A 16114-nucleotide genomic window follows, 5' to 3' on the forward strand; every position below is an offset into this window, starting at 1 on the left:
TTTGGGTGGAGGAAAGCCCTGGGTGGAAGAAAAGGAGAGAAATAATTGAGCCTCATTCCATAAATCAAAATATCCAACAAGATCTAGACAGGAACTCAAATGTATTTCTGAACACTACAATCAGTATATTTAGGATTGATGATTTGGCACATCAGAAACCCATAGTTTCAGTGGCCTTAGCTATGCTAATTTCAATTGAAGATAATGTATCTAGTCAGCAAATTACTAGAGCATATTACAATAGGTCCATACAAAACTGCCTGATCTAGAAGAAATGTATTAGAACTGCACCCTTTTATGCTCAAATAAAATGTTTATGGGAGATATGTCACATTTTGGAAGGTGCTAACAGGGATGCACATCATTTGGAAAAACAGAGCACCTCTGAGAATGGCAATTTTGCAATGCTGAGCTGAGAAACTGCTGCCCAAGCAGTGTTTCAGGAGAACAGACACAAGGCAAAGAGATCTCCTGCAGATTGTTTTCATAGAACAATAGTGGTTCATTTAGTGCTTGGGTTCCCCCCCCTCCCTCCTCTCCCCTTTCCCCAATAATCGTGACATTTGATTAACTCTGAAGTTTTCTGCGGTGTCTCATGATAAGGTAAACTATTTGCATTCTGAAATGTGGAGCTCATTAAAGAAATAATTTGGCTATAACATGAAGAAAAGCTTAATTAATAATAAGCTTGAGAGGAAAGTACATTCTCTCTGGAAAAAGAAAAATAATCAGTGGACTATCAAGTGAAAGCTTTGAGTTGAGTCTAAGTGTATTTGGCAGCGTGGCTGTTCTTGTGGGTTTATTTCTGTCATCTTAACACCGGGCTTGTCACAAAGCAGCTCCAACGGTGTCATTTCAAACTAGGATGTCACCCACAGTGTGGAAAACAACTTTTATACTTTCTCTTCCTCAGGATTTGCTGACGAGCCGTGAAGTTGCCGGAGATCCTCCCTGTGGCCTGAGCCGATGCCCCCAGGGAGCCCCGCACTGAGAGCCACAGACCTCCGGGTGTGACGCAGGTGCGTGAGAAGCACAGGGAATGCGACTCCCTATTGATTTTACATTAATGTTTGACACTTAGAGTGGGGGTCATATTCTGGTGGCAATTACCCTCAAGACATGCACCATTGTGTGAAATAAATGTCAGTGCTTACCCTCTGTAGAGCCGGCACTCTGCTGATGCACACAGTTGAAGATTATGAAATTTTAAGCCATCTCCACTTCTCTCCTGGCTGTATGTCCTAAAATAATTATTAAAAACATAATGTAAAGGTTATTTTTATGCTCCTTGTTGCTGTTCTTTAAAGTCTTAGGGCAAGAATAAATGGTCATGTTAACCAGCAAGGGTGAATGTTTGCCTGGTCTCTCCACTGTGCAGCACCTTCTTTAACTCCCTCAGCCTCTCTGTTGACTTTTTTCATGAAGGCCAGATAGTAATTACAGGAGAGAGAACACTAATGTTTAGTATACATTAACCAGTTCTGATAAACTATGAGACAGCGATTGATGGAAATCAGTCAAGTTCTGAAAAAATATGCGTCAGGTTTCCTGTTTGATGATGTACACACACATATATAAAAATTCTAATATTTTTCTTGAGTTTTGGTTTCTAAGCTATTAGAAGAGCACTCAGGTGCAAGATGAAGCTTTTATTTGTAATTTTATTGCTAGTGAAAAGTGCGTGCCTCATAACTACAACTGAAATCTGCTATTCTTTTAGTCAAATACCGATGCACAATAAAGGGAAAAAAAAAAAAAAAAGACATGCCCACCGTACTATGTCAGAGTATAAAGTTCACTGCTGTGGGAGCACTCTGAGATATGCAGAGAAAAGCTATGTTTGTTTTGTTTTAGCCTGCTGCTGAGAATAACAACTGCTTCGCTGTGGAGAACACTGTCCACTGATATGTGGAGAGAAACATCTTATTAATATATTTTAATGCCAGAGAAATAATTTGATAATGTGAAATTATTTGATTGTTGCTATTCTGAACCTTAAGACTGGACTGGAAGAGTCCAGGGCATGAGCTTTCCACGGTGACTGAGATCACCCAGAATTATGGGAGCTGTGCGCTCTGTGCTCATAGCTGGCACCTTCAGAGATCAGAGCTTAATTCTCACTGGAACTTCTCTGGAGCTGTCAGTGGCCTTTAACTTCTTATAGATGAAAAGCAAACTTATCTTACAGATAAAAACAAACAACAAAACAAAACAAAAAACTAATATAAATGATCCAGGTTTTAGGAAAGGTACCGCATTATTTTCATAAAAACAAACATTTTTAGAAGAAATACCTTTGGCTGGACAAATGATTATGTACTTCTCACTTTCAGCTTTCTCTGTGAGTTAAGGAAACATAAAAATGTATGGCTACGATGGTGTGTTACCTGTTTTAACATTAAACATTACTTAGTCCAGTTGGTCTAAAGTAACTAAGAAACATTAGAGGTACCAAAGTAGCTGCTTAAAATAGATAAACTCTTCCGAGACATTACAGAAAGAGTGACTTGTTTGCTTAAACTTAAATAAGAATTACTTCCTGGTGTCTTTCCCAAGTTTTGGACAGGTAATACATTCCAGGCTTAACATCAAAGCTTGTGAAATCTCTCTTCTCATTAAATTCTTTTCAGTTACTGTACAATGATTTATGTGACTGCTGCTGCTAGTTTAATGATTACCTGCTTTTCTTGCTTTGTTTTCTTGCATAGGATCATGGGTTCACTAGCCAGCCACTTAAGTGATATCAGTACTGGACTAGAAATGTTAGATTTTTATACTGGAATTACTGGAATGTCTCCACAGTGTGAAAAAAAAAGGGGGGCGGGGAAGAATTATTCTTTCACCCTTGAAGAAATATAACACTGATTAGAAACTAGGTTATTAAGATTAAGATTGGAGAGAGCTATTGCTTGAAACTGTGCTAGCTTTTCATATTGTACTATATTGGAAAACGGTACTATGACACAATTAAAAAAAAAAAGGAATTAAAATTACTTTTGACTGTATACCATTTTCAGTGTTCTTTAATTCACAAATACTTTTATTTCTTCACTAGTAATCTGCCAAGTCTAGAAAAATTTTTATTTTAAATTCAGAGTAAGTTACCGCATATGTTTTTAACAGGGTATTATACTAAGATTATTATTTCTTTCCTTACTGGCAAGATGTTTTCCAGGCATAAATGTAAATGTTATAGCAATCTAATTGAACAATATTTTTATATTACTTATGTCGTCAAGCACATAAGGTATTTTTCAACAAGCTAGAAAATATATGTCAAGTTTCAGTTACATAGAAAGACTCTCACCCAATTTTTATTTTAACACATTCTCTTATTCAAGATATTTCTAAGAAAAATATGAGAAATATTTATTTTTTTTTTCCCAACAAGGAAAACAATAGTGAGAATAGCAGAAACTGTTTATTTGGTGCATAAAAAGCTTCTCTGTTCATAGGAGATGCAAGTACCATTTGTTACAGTGTGTCAGCGAAGTCCTTTTTTCACGTTGTGGATTATAGTTTGCTTACAGTTTCCAGTACAGAAAATTATTTTAAGGTACGGTTTAGGCAGTAAGCCTGCAATAGTTTATTATGTTGTGAATTTCTGTTGCTTGTTCCTATTGTGCAGGTAATGACTTTGGAGGTGGAGAGTAAAATGAAATTCCCCATTGAGTAGATAAATACCCATTTATTACTGCTTCTCTAGGTGCCAAATTATAGACTAGTTGATAGTGAGAACCTCTATCAGATTTTAGCCTTTGACTTGAGATGAGTGAGCTAATCACATGACTCATATCACCTCCAAAGAAAAAGCACCTCTTCAGAAAAAGTGGTTGAAAGACTGTTGCTGCATTATTAATAAAAACAGAGGTAACACAGAATCCCTGATGTCTCAGGATGATGAGGTGAGACTTTGAATTGTCCCATAGGAAACAGCTTTATTTTATTTATTTTCTTCCAACAGGTTTTGCATTTCCTTTGTTGCCAGAGGCAGCTGTAATGCTTTCAAGTATGGAGTACAAAATGCAAATAGCAACTCTACAGTTGATAAGTGGTTGGAAATGTTCAGTGCCACAGAATGGCAAACCTGCTTGGAATGTATCTCGTACATATATTTCTACTTTGTAATACATCTGCTTAGACTTCCTGGGTAGCTTTGACAAGTAAGGAACAATGTGCAGTGATGCTCATACTCTGCTAATGTCACAGCGCTGGCAATACGGTATGGTAAATACAGTACTTAGGGTGAGCATCTAAAGAATATAATACTGCTTTGGTGAAAAAAATCACTGTTGCTGATCAGTAACAATGAACTTTGAATTTATGAAGGAGATATATGTCAGAGGCTGATTATTTCTTTAACAACGGATGGTATCATTTAGTGACATCATTAAAAATGAACAATTTGGAATCATCTATGTTTAATGTGTAGTATCACCATTTGTATTTTGACAATTTGGAATCTGTGCTCTAGTAGCTCTGCCCTGGGAACAATGACTATCAAATTTGGCTGGTAATGTATAATGAGAGCCAGGCTGGTAATGTATAATGAGACTGATGACACCTAACCCATGTAAAGTACGAGGAGCGAGGGAATCCCTCTGGTCTAGTACAGCCTTAAAACTTACAATTCACTGTTGCTCTTTCAAAAGTGACTTCTTATTTTCATAATATAGTACACTATGATTCTTGCTTAATGGAAGTAACTTTGTTCAGGTATATGAACACAGCAGGTTTATTTTTGTGACCTTATTTTTGAATAGCAACTCAGACTATGTGAAACGTCTATTAACCCAGTAAGTACTTAGCTAAAGAAACAATACAATACACTTCAAAACCAATATGCATTCAATAGGTAATGTAATGATGCAGTGTTCACACCACAAAACAGAGTGCAGATTATAAATTAATGAGTTTTTTGTTTGTTTTTTTTTCAAGTTAGTTTTTTCTTTAGGTTAGGTGGCTAATAGTTTTTATTGCCCAGTCAGTGATTTTATTATTAAAAACTGCCAAAGGACAGTTTTAGTTTAAAAACAGCACCACTCAGTAAGTGTTAAGTGCAGTAGGCAAGCACAATGTCTGTATGTTGGCAGTAAAGATAGTAGTGCTGTGGAAGTTAACAGTGTGTTTACAGTTGCATATCATACTCCTTTAGGTGGTCCATGACTTTCATGAAAGGCCAAAGGAAATCAGTCAGGAGGACCAGCAGACTAAAAAACTTGCGCGCACACACACACAAAAAAAAACCCAAACAATTATTTTGAAAGAATTAGTTTTTTTTCCATCTACTGAATAACAATAAAAAAAGATTTAGGTTCAAATAATTCAAATACATGAAAGGTTGCTGCAAAGAGGAGAAGAATAAGCTTTCCTCTTTGTGGGGAATAGAACAATAATAATAATGCACTTAAATTGTAATGAGGGATATTTAGTTAGACATTAGGGAAACATTCTGTAGGTAAGGTTAGTGAAGGATGGCAGCTGATTGATTGGAGATGCTGTGGATTCTCTGCTGGAGGGTTTGTGAATGAGGAAACATCCATCAGAGGTGGGTTGGTGCTCCTCGCTGGGAGGAGAAGGATGGATGAGATGGCCTACTGACATCACTTCCCACCCTACCTTGCCCAGGTCTGTTTTCATGCTGTGTTGGAACGCAGTGAGGTTAGAAACTGACCTGAAACAGCTTCTTTACCCTAAACTTTTTATGACAGTACATCTAAATTTACTCTGCTTAGGGCATAAGATAATAAAGCTTTAATATACTTTTCACCAGTAAGTTTCCATAAGACTTCTTCCGCAAAAAGGGTGTTAAGAGGACAGTCAAACAAAATTTGGGTTTCACTTGTGAAAATGCAGCCTATGTATGTAATCCTATTTAAACCCCAGTATTTTTATCATTGGGCAGTATTCTATGTGCATATGAAATCTTTTTCTTATCATTTGAAACAAAATTTGCATATTGTCATTGGGGATACTGTCATGGAGCCTCAGAAATTCATGGCTTCAGTTCCAGTTTTATTTAAACAGGATTTGATGAGATTAATTAAAATGGGGGTTGCAAATGCCCTTCTGTTTTTCTGGATGTAGGAACATAAAGTCAGTCCTTTTTATTCTGAGTCTTTGTGGCATTACATCATGTCCCACATCAATTAAAAATTTGTTCTTTAGGGAAGGTGTTATTTACAGTAAAATCCTATGGTATTCAAAGTAATATAAAGTGCCCGGTCACAGTTGATTAAGACGTTTTCTAGAACAGATAGCAAAGTTCATCAGAGCATTAAGGAGGGTATTCTTGTTATCTTGTATCTACAGTCTAGACACTTGAATAATCAGCAGAGCCATTAGAATGTCTGCCTGTAAGAATACTAGTATTGGTATGAGAAAACAGAAATATTTTTTGCATCTGACTTTTCTTGTTTAGATTTTAATTTGTCCTACTTATAGTTTGTTTTTCCATTTCTTCTTTCTATTTTGATCCAACAGCTGAAACAGAAAAATAGTATTGGAGTCATATTGATGTTTTTTCATTGACTGCTAGCAGAATTAAACTGGCTGATATTTTTCAATCTTAATTCATTTTATTGACAACACTGGAGAAGAGAAAAGCCTTTTTTTTTTTTAAAAAAAAAAAAAAAGTAGAAATCAAACCATTGTCTTTCACAAATGCTTATTCCAGCATGCTCTTAGATTTGGAAAGATCAATGCAAAGTCTATCTAATCTATCTAGTCTTCTAATTGGGAAAAATTTTAATTGTGAACTTGGACTTCAAATAGAGCAGTGGTCTTTCTGAGTATTAAAACAGTGGCATATGTGGCTCCTGCTTCTCTTAAGTTTCTTATTTAAAAAGCACAATTAAAAGTATATTTTTGCTGCTGCTGTTAAAACACATTTGTTCTATGGCAATTTTGGAGGGGGAATTTGCTCTGAGTCCAACAGGATGGGGCTGAAGTGCTACACATGAGAGAGAATATATTCTAGTGGGTTTTTAATAGATTTAGAAAAAACACTGTTTGTCTTACAGAAACAAGTAAAGGGCCTCCTGTGACACATAAGATTTTGTAAGCACACTGAACTGGCAATCAGCTAATCTCCAGTGTCAGAATGATATCAGTAATTGGATCCCCTATGAAGCAGCAGGAGTCAGTGGTGGGTGGATTGTGTATGTGCAGTGCAGTGCAGGCAGCTGAGTTCTCTGTGCTCAGCTGTGAGGTTGTGGGAGCACAATTGCCACAGTACCAGGAGATTTGAGGCAGGTTTTTAATTACTGCTTTATTGAATTATTTGGTATTATTTCTTGCAAGTGTGCAATGAAACACCACGTGAGAATACTAATTTCTACTCCGTTAATCATGGGCAGTAGCACTTCCGTTGCATGCTTGTAACCTGCTTGTGTGTTTTAGTTTTATATTAATCATGAGAGATGCTATTCTTACATTTCTGTAGACAATTTAGGTAAATTTTTGAGTCAGAAATAATATTTTTATCATGCTTGTGATAATAGGATTGAAACTCACAGGAGAGATTTCAGCTTTACTGGGTAACACCATGGGAATGCTTTGTTGTTTGACAACAAAAACCCAAAATGTGGAAGGCAGAAGTATGAAAGGGTTTATTTTCTGTTCTGTTTGTAATACGTACTCCTATTTTGACTCAATTAAATATCAAAAGTCCCTGTTCTTCTGCGAGCATTTTCACCAAGAGCAATAACTCCTACAGGACAGATGTCCCGATATTTTTGAAAGAGTGGTTTAAATATGTATATGTATTTTTTTTGCATCTATTTGATGTTTAAATTAATTTTAGACACAGACATGGATGTAAGGGATGTAAGATGCTCTTTCTCTTTTAACTGCCTCAGTCCATACTCCTGTGAAGAAGTATAGCATGTTTTTCAAGTCATTTTGGGGCCATAACAGGCCAACTTTTTAAATTACTAAAGTGCCAAATAAAGCCAAGCCTTTGAAACTGTATAAAAATGGTTACTATCATCTGATGTATTTAGAATCCATGAATTGAACAACAGCTTTTGAAATTGATTTTCTTCCAGCTTAGACATAATTTCCCCTCCACCACCACCTGCAACTGTTTCTGGCACTTGAATGAGTCAAAACACTCAGAATATATTTTCCTATCTTATGCTAAATCTGAAAGACCTCAAAGTAAGTCCCTACTGGAATGATCTCCCTTGAGTTGAATTTAAAAATGGAGAATGCCCCTGTGGGGAATAGGGAATATATATCTAAGGGAATGCACAGAGGGAGCATTTTAAGTAGTTTTATTTAAAATAGATGTTTGTGTGTTCTACATTTAAATTCTATTTCAGTAACTTCATAAAATCAGCTTAGTTTCAGTGTTTGTCCTCCAGCTTCAGGATCACTTTATTTGTTGCTTTGCAGACCAGCACTAGGCAAACAGGGGCAAAACAGTGTTGTGCCTTCTCAGTTGTGTGCTGCAGATACATGCACTGTAACAGCAGTAAGCTGTTACTGCATGCAGTTAAAGCAAGATTAAAAGTGGTTTGCAAAGAGATCAAGGAAGGCCGGTCAAAGCCCAGTACATTTTAGTAACTTTTGAAAAAAGGCAATTTTTGATCTGACTTGGCATAGAGAAAGAAGGAGTATCTTCAAGATACGATCACAAGGAGAAATCACCAACTGTGAACTGTTCTAGCAGTTCTTGACTCCATTTTTTTTTCTGTCAATTTTATAAAGTTCTTGTTCTTGTATTATTGTTCTCTTTAAAACTGACTATTAATTGCTTTCTCTTACATGATATTGCAGAACTGTTTCATATAATTTTTCATATAATTTTTACATATAATTTTTCATATATTTTTCATATATTTTTTCATATAATTTAAGTGAAAGTATTTACTGTTGGTGAACTCAAAACTGCTTTGTCTTTTCTGCTTTCTCTAAGCTAAATAGAAAAAAAATAATTAGCTGTACTGGTTTAATTATCTTATCTGCCCAGCAAATGCTACACACAGACGTGGTCTCCTCTGTGAGACATCTTATATGTCTGAGTATGTCTTTAGCTTACCTTCTCTGGGATGCTCTCCCTGGAGCATAGGTTCAGATTTTTTTTGTTTGTTTTTACTTCCTTTTCCATACTCTGCTTTTGTAGACAGTTACGTGATTATTTAACAAACAAACAAACAAAATTTGTTTCAATTGTTTCCTGACCACCATTTCTTGCCTTAATTTCCCTAGTTGTATTTTTCATTCTCTAACTTTCTCCCCTACTTAGAGCAAGTTTTCTGTGAGAAGGGGTTTGTGCTATAGACACTTTTCACATTAACTGAGTACTGCTTTTCCATCTTATTTTTGCAGATTGTGTGAAGTGATAGGATCACTGTATAAGAAAGTTGGACAAATACATCAGTGCTCTTCTTGGCATCAACATTTGTCTTTTTCCAAATACCCTGTTTTCTTGGTTCTCTTTCTTATAGTCCTTGCAGTCCAGTATCACAGTTTCAGGCTCTTAATCAGATCCCAATTTGATGACGAGAGCCTCTCTTTTGGTAAGATTTTTTTCAACAAAGTTATACAAAAGGTATCCTTCCCTTTATTTTCTTTATGTAAGAAATCTGTTCAGGATTTGCTTTGCCCAAATAGACATTTTTACACCTGCTGTTTCTGTGGCTCGGTGTTTGGAGAGATAGCTCCTTGGTTCCTGATGCTGGGTTGCTCTGACAGGCCGCCTTGACTAATTGATCTCTGCCATTTTCTTGATCTTTATCTCCTTCTATTCTTTCCAATTTTGAGCAAAGCCTTACTGACAACAGCACACAGGAAGGTGCTCTCCTTGAGCTTCCAACGACCACTTCATCTCTTGCTCAGTTCTATTATTAACAAAATAGCAAAAAGTCCTTATGTGGGCTTCTTGCAGGTAGTGAGGACCCAAACTGTGAAGTAAATGTCTCTTGCCTACATCGCAGCTGAGAAAGAAACATCTGAGTGATGTTTCCGAGGTGGTTTCTAAGAAAAAAGAGGGGACTATTCAATTGTGGATGTTACATTTAGGTTTCTTTAAAAATAAAAAAAATATATTGTAGAACAGTTTAATTTCACATTTAGTAGGGTAATACTGTTAAGAAATGACTCTCAAGGTAGGTATAATATAATTACAATACTGCATTCTCACACACAATATGTAACTTTTAGCATCCTTCTAGTCCTCAAAATGAGCCCATACAAAAATGGATAGTATTACTGAAGTTTAGGAAACAGAAGGAAATTAATGCCACGAGTTAATCCTGTATTTACTTGCTTCACTAGAATTTTAATTCAGTTTGAAAATTATAGAGAAACTTTCTATTCATGGTGTTTTGTGACATTATTTTAAAAAGTGAATTGTATGGCATCGTAGAGCAAAAGAACCAACTTTTTAATGTGTAATTCAAGTCAGGAATTTTCAACAGATGCAGAGGCACAGATTTGATGCCTCCAGACTTAAATTTTCACTTTTAAAAGGAACACTGAGCAAAAAGCAGGAATTTACAGAGCAGCTAAGCTGTCTTGATGCTGCCACTTAGAAAGGTCCTGTAAGAATAATATGATTGTGTTTAAAATGTTTTGACATTCCTGATTATAAAGAAACAAATACCAATTTGACTCTTCCTGTGTTTTCTTTTTTTTTCTTATGACAGACATGTTGTCCAAAGTTAAAGCTTTTGGGGCATCTTATATGTATTTCCTTGATTATCCTGCTTGAGGTTCTTCATTTGCCCTGCTTTTATTCTAAACGTCACTAAGGCAATGGCTCTTGAGTAACTGCTGGTCTATTTAAAATGTGTATGTATTCATATTTCTGATATAAATTCTTAGCCTTGATTCCACTTCAAAGTATTTTAACAGTGAGTGGGCTTAAAATTAGGTTGTTCTACTGTATTGCTGATGATCTTTGCAATATTCAGGATGATTCTGTTGATAATGTACTAACGTTAATTCTTAATGAGCTATAGCTTTCAATCTTATGTTAACGCAGAGTTACACAAGTGTAACATTCACATCTAGAGCAACTTTGAATTAAGCTGGATTTGATGTTGCTTTGTGCTGTTAGAGTAGCATGGTCGTCCAACTATTGTTCAAACTATCTGTGGGCTGCTACAAGATATTCTGCAGTTGATTTCTTGGAGGATTTGCTTTGTAAAATCAGTATTGATGTTTCTGGATGTTAAGGATTTCCCTTGTACATCAACTTCTTCAGTGTCCGCAGTATGTAGTCAAATCAATGCAGCTGCACAATGTGTCAAACACCACCAGTTACCATGGCAGATGACTACCAAAGTCATTGGCCTTCAAGCTAAGTACAAATCTAGCTGTAATTTTTGACTCTCAAGTTCATTCTTCTTTATCCTATGTACTCATGAAAATCAACATAATTGCTTCCGTGGAAGTCATCAGTAGAGATAGTGTAATAATTGTTTCATTTACTTTTTTTTTTGACCTTACTTTAGGGGTGTGTGCATGTGTATATACGCACATATTTATATGTATGTATATAACTTGTACTGCCAAGGGATATAAAGTTCTTTGATAACATGGTTGAATTGCAACTTAATATTTTCAAATGTAAATTTGCAGGAGATTTAGGATAAACAATATGAAAAGTTTAAACAATTGAGTTTTACTTATGATCAGTCAGGATTAAAAATACGAAGTGTTAAATTCGTTAACCATTAAATACATATATATATATACTAGTCTACACCTGTATAAAACTAGTTGTGTAAAGAACACAAATCTGAAATTCAAGGATACAGTATATTTTTCATACTTCTCAGTAGACTAAATAGCTTATAGTAACTTGTATTGAAGTACAGCACCAAAACTAACTTCAACATTTGCAAATACATAAAGCAAAATTTTTTCAAAGAAGTTCACTAAGTTGTGGCATTATCTGGTATCCTGATGTATTAGAAGAGAGTTAAGATCTGAAATGCTTTTCCTAAGAAACAATGTGACAAAGTGCAAGAGACTATCTTTTATGGCCTATGCAGTGCTTGTGCTTGCTCACCATCCATAACTATCCAGATAACAATGTGACGCTGTTTTCTTCTCGTATTGTTTTGTTTACTTTTGAAGCTAAAGATAGGTTCTGTTATGTTATTAGTAATTACTATTAGAAATGTTATTAGTAAGGAATGCTAGAGGCTTAGAGGAGACCTAGGAGAGGCAAAACATTCTTAGAAATGCAAAGGAAACTGCAAAAATAAGATCTGTGTGTTCACTTTGTCACTGCTACAGTAAGGAACAAATCACCATTTGGTGTTTCCAGGCCAGGCATCAAGAAATTGATAACCTCATTGTTGTCCCAGCTGGAAATGAGTAAACTGTTCATGTTATACTTTCATGACTGCTAGTTTGCTACTTCTTGATGCATTCAACATCATTTTTTTCTGCTGCACCATACATCATGTCAGTATTTGTTATGTTGCATTCTCTACAAAGACATTAAATTATATATATTTTTTTAGATTTAGCAATTTTTTCTTTGGCTCTTATTTTCAAGCTTGGTACCTCTGCTGTGACATTTGAAACAGGTGGATCAAGCCTTAGTCTTGTAGCTGTACAGATCAGGCTATAATGTTGGATATAAAAAGGCTGCCCCATTCCTTCTTTCTCTATTAAGAATGAAGAATTTATGTGCTACCCATCACACTGGAAATTGTGGCAGCTACCTATGGGAACTGGAGACAAAGTGGGGAGCTCCAAGAGGACCAGTGGCCATCTCTTTTACCCTTTCACAGTCTGTGCTCTGAGAGGAACTGATACCAGCAGATCCCTGTGGGTAGGCAAAAGGGGAGGTAGCAGATGGACTTACTGAAATTTGTCCCTTCTGCTTAGTGGTGGTGGTGATGGTGGTGGTGGTGGTCTCTTTCTGCTGGTCCATAGAGGTTGGCCCTTTCCTTGACATGGAAATTCATTTCCTTTGAGCAGAGGCACAGATTAGGAGAAAAAAAGGAGGTCTGAGTTCACAGAAAACATGTTTTTAAGTCTACAGCTAAAAACAAGAAGAGAAGCTTAGGGAGGAGATGGGAGTGTTGCACAGCCTATTTTAACTTTCTGCATTTTCAGTGAGGGTGTTTTCCTCAAGAATCTAACTGAGTCAAATCTGGTGTGCAACGTGCAGCAGAGACAACTTTCAGGACCCCTTGACTTCAAATCCCATAACTGAGTAGGCTTAACTTGAAATGAGAAGAGGTGTTAGCACACTTTGTGAGTGGAAGCAAAGCAGACCTAGGACAATTTATTCTTCACTAGAGTTTGTCACTTTCACAGCTATTGTTCATAGCTGTGGGTATGTGTGACCACCTTTGCTGTTACTCTGCATTCAGCTTCAAGGTAATGCCCCTTGCAAAAAATGGGGGTAGAAATGGGCACTGAGGTAAAGAATTTAAAGATTTTTCTCAAAATGTGAGTATCTAAGTATTTAAAGGGCATGTTATGCAAATTATCTGTCATAGTTACTTTTGGAATTGAAGATGAGATTTTTAAGAAGGAATTAGAAGATAGCTTGTATTGGTTATGGATTTTATTTAATAGTTTAAAATTTATTTAATAGAGATATTTCAGGGTAAAATCTATATGGTATAAAGCCTTTCATCAAATTACAGATATCAAAATCCAAACTTATCTAGTAGTTGCTTGATAAACAGTTAATATCTGGTCAATAGCAAAATAATAAATCGCGATGGTATCTACTTCATATTTTGAATAACTATTTTTCATCTGAAGTCAAGCAAAACATATTAGTGATGCTTAAGGTTGTTGTAGTTGAAAAGAGAATGAAGCTGGTGGTCATCCTTTATTTAATGGTCATTTATGGTAAATGAGGCCAGATATTTAATGGAAAATCCTCTATTATGGCTGTATTTTAGTTCTTTAACCTTTCTTTCTGTACTGTTTATGCCAATGTACACTTCTTATTAACTTAAATGGGTGTAGAATCATGCCCTTGCGTCATAATTTCATTGAGTCTTATTGGAAAAAAATGTTCATGTAGACCCTTAAAGTCTTTAATATTTCCAAAAAAACAGACTGTGTTAGGGTTGTGTTTAGAAACTGAGGAAGAAAACTTTAAACTAGATCAAAATTTCTACAGATGGTATTTGCATAGAAACATTTTCAGTATTTGCTGGAAACATTTCCGTGCTTTAGTTGTCACTTGATGACTGGGGAGAAGAGTAAAGAAAGAATGCTTTCCTTTGCCACTGCTGTTACTCATTGGTCTGTTCTGTGAGTATAACAGTATTTCTGGCTGGTCATATGGAAATGAGTATCTATGAAATTGAGAACAATCATCTGAAAATTTACGGCATTCAGTAAAAGCTCATCTCATTTTAATATATGCTGAGGGTTTAAATTTATTTCCCTTTGTCAGTAAGCTAATACAAAAGAGTTTAATTGGGAAATACCTTTTACCCCTACCCTCAGTGGGACTGTGCTTTCAAACCTATTCAATTTCCTCATCAGTCTTCTACAAATTATCTCTGAAAGCCCAAGGAAAAATCAATGGAATATTTCCCTTAGGGTCCACCATACTGATTACAAAAATATCCATACTTAATACTGAGTTTATTCTTATATCTTCCTAACTGATCATGAAACAGATCCAGTGTGTACATTCATATGGAGACAGTGTTTGCAAGTATTTCCAGTGCTGATAAATTTGCAGAGTCACATTTCCACCAAATTGTGCTTTGCACTTTTGGCCTAAATACACGTGCAATTTCCAAGATGTAGCATGTGTATATTTGCACCACATGTGCAAATTTGACACATCAGACCGGACCGTGTAGATCAGACTTTTCTGTTTTGAACTAGCCCTGCTAACATTCTGTCATCTTTTCTAGTAACTCTTTAACTTTCTTAGGGTTAATTACAAATGTTTTCACTCATACAAGGCATAAATATAGATGGTGACAGTGTCATTCCCAACAGCTGCATGTTCCTATAGCGTACAATAGCAGCTGGAACTTGGTGGTGGGAAAAAAAAGAAATATAGTCATCTTTGTGGGGACCCCTCTGTTAGTGTTGCCAAATTCCTATAGAGTTTGACATCCTTTTTTTTTTTTTCTCTATTTCCTTTTATTTTTTCTTTTGAGAATGCAAAACTTTTGCATAGTATTGCTGTTTCCCTCCTACTAAGCTTGCAAAATTAAATTGTCAGTGATGATGTTTTGATAGAAGTTTATTTTCCTTTTACTTAGTGTAAGAAACTCAGCCGAATTTTTTCAGGCTGGAGTTCAAATTCTCTTACAAACAAGGACAAAATTAGATTAAATTCCCTGTTTCTGAAGAACCTCAGTAATGTCAGAAATCCTCTACTCTTTACAAGGAATTTCTGATGGTCAAGTGGTTCAGTGTTAGCACCATTGCCATCATGAATGAACACAGTAGTGGCAGTATAGAGTTCTAGTTTACACAGATATTTTTAAATCCATGATAGAATGATGAAGGCAGTAGGAGATGCAGATTTTCTTCAATGTCCACCTTGTTATAGACTTCTGTTGCTTAGTCTTATTTGTTTTGTAAGTGGCTAGAGACAAGGAGGTGTCAAATTGTGTCTCTTCTGTTCTCCTGTGTCTGAACATGGGTGTTGGACTATTTAGAAGCTATATAAAATTATTGGCATCTTTAGCAGTCCTAAATTTTTCCTGATAATGTTCTTTTGCACATGATGAAAAAAACGTTCCTCTTTTCCTAACACCTATATGCCAGGCTCATTTACTCAGTCTGTGGAATTAGAGCATGAATGTGTTTCACCATGAGCAATTGACTGGTTGCCTTTTGAGGCATTTAGAGATGTGTTTTCTTTGGTGCTCTGTGATCTGGTGGATACCTTAGGTTTTAAAATTCATGCTGTTTCAGCTTGCTAGGAGCCTCGGGCAGGTCACCGAAGAGGGTGCCCCATTTACGTCCAACCCAGAATCAGGGGACTTTCTTAGGAATAATGGAGTTAAGAAAGGAGGCAGACAGCCTTTTCTTCAAGCCTCATTAACCCTTGCATGATGGAAGAGCAATGGTGATAATGGTAGGGCTGGGATTAACTGTTGTTCTCTTTAGATCTCTGAAAGAATTTCATGAAGTAGAACTGAGGGTCTCT

General features: G+C 36.0%; 1 long non-coding RNA gene across 2 annotated transcripts in view; it reads left to right on the forward strand.

The window, feature by feature from the left end:
* Positions 1–924: 924 nt before the first annotated feature.
* LOC137849249 (uncharacterized) overlaps positions 925–16114 on the forward strand; it is a 52719-nt gene continuing 37529 nt past the window's right edge. For both annotated transcript variants that reach the window (XR_011091824.1, XR_011091827.1), the window contains exon 1: positions 925–1019. This is a non-coding gene — a long non-coding RNA (uncharacterized lncRNA). The remainder of the gene's footprint in view (positions 1020–16114) is intronic.

The sequence above is a fragment of the Anas acuta genome, chromosome 1, assembly GCF_963932015.1.
Source record: "Anas acuta chromosome 1, bAnaAcu1.1, whole genome shotgun sequence".
Lineage (NCBI taxonomy): Eukaryota > Metazoa > Chordata > Aves > Anseriformes > Anatidae > Anas > Anas acuta.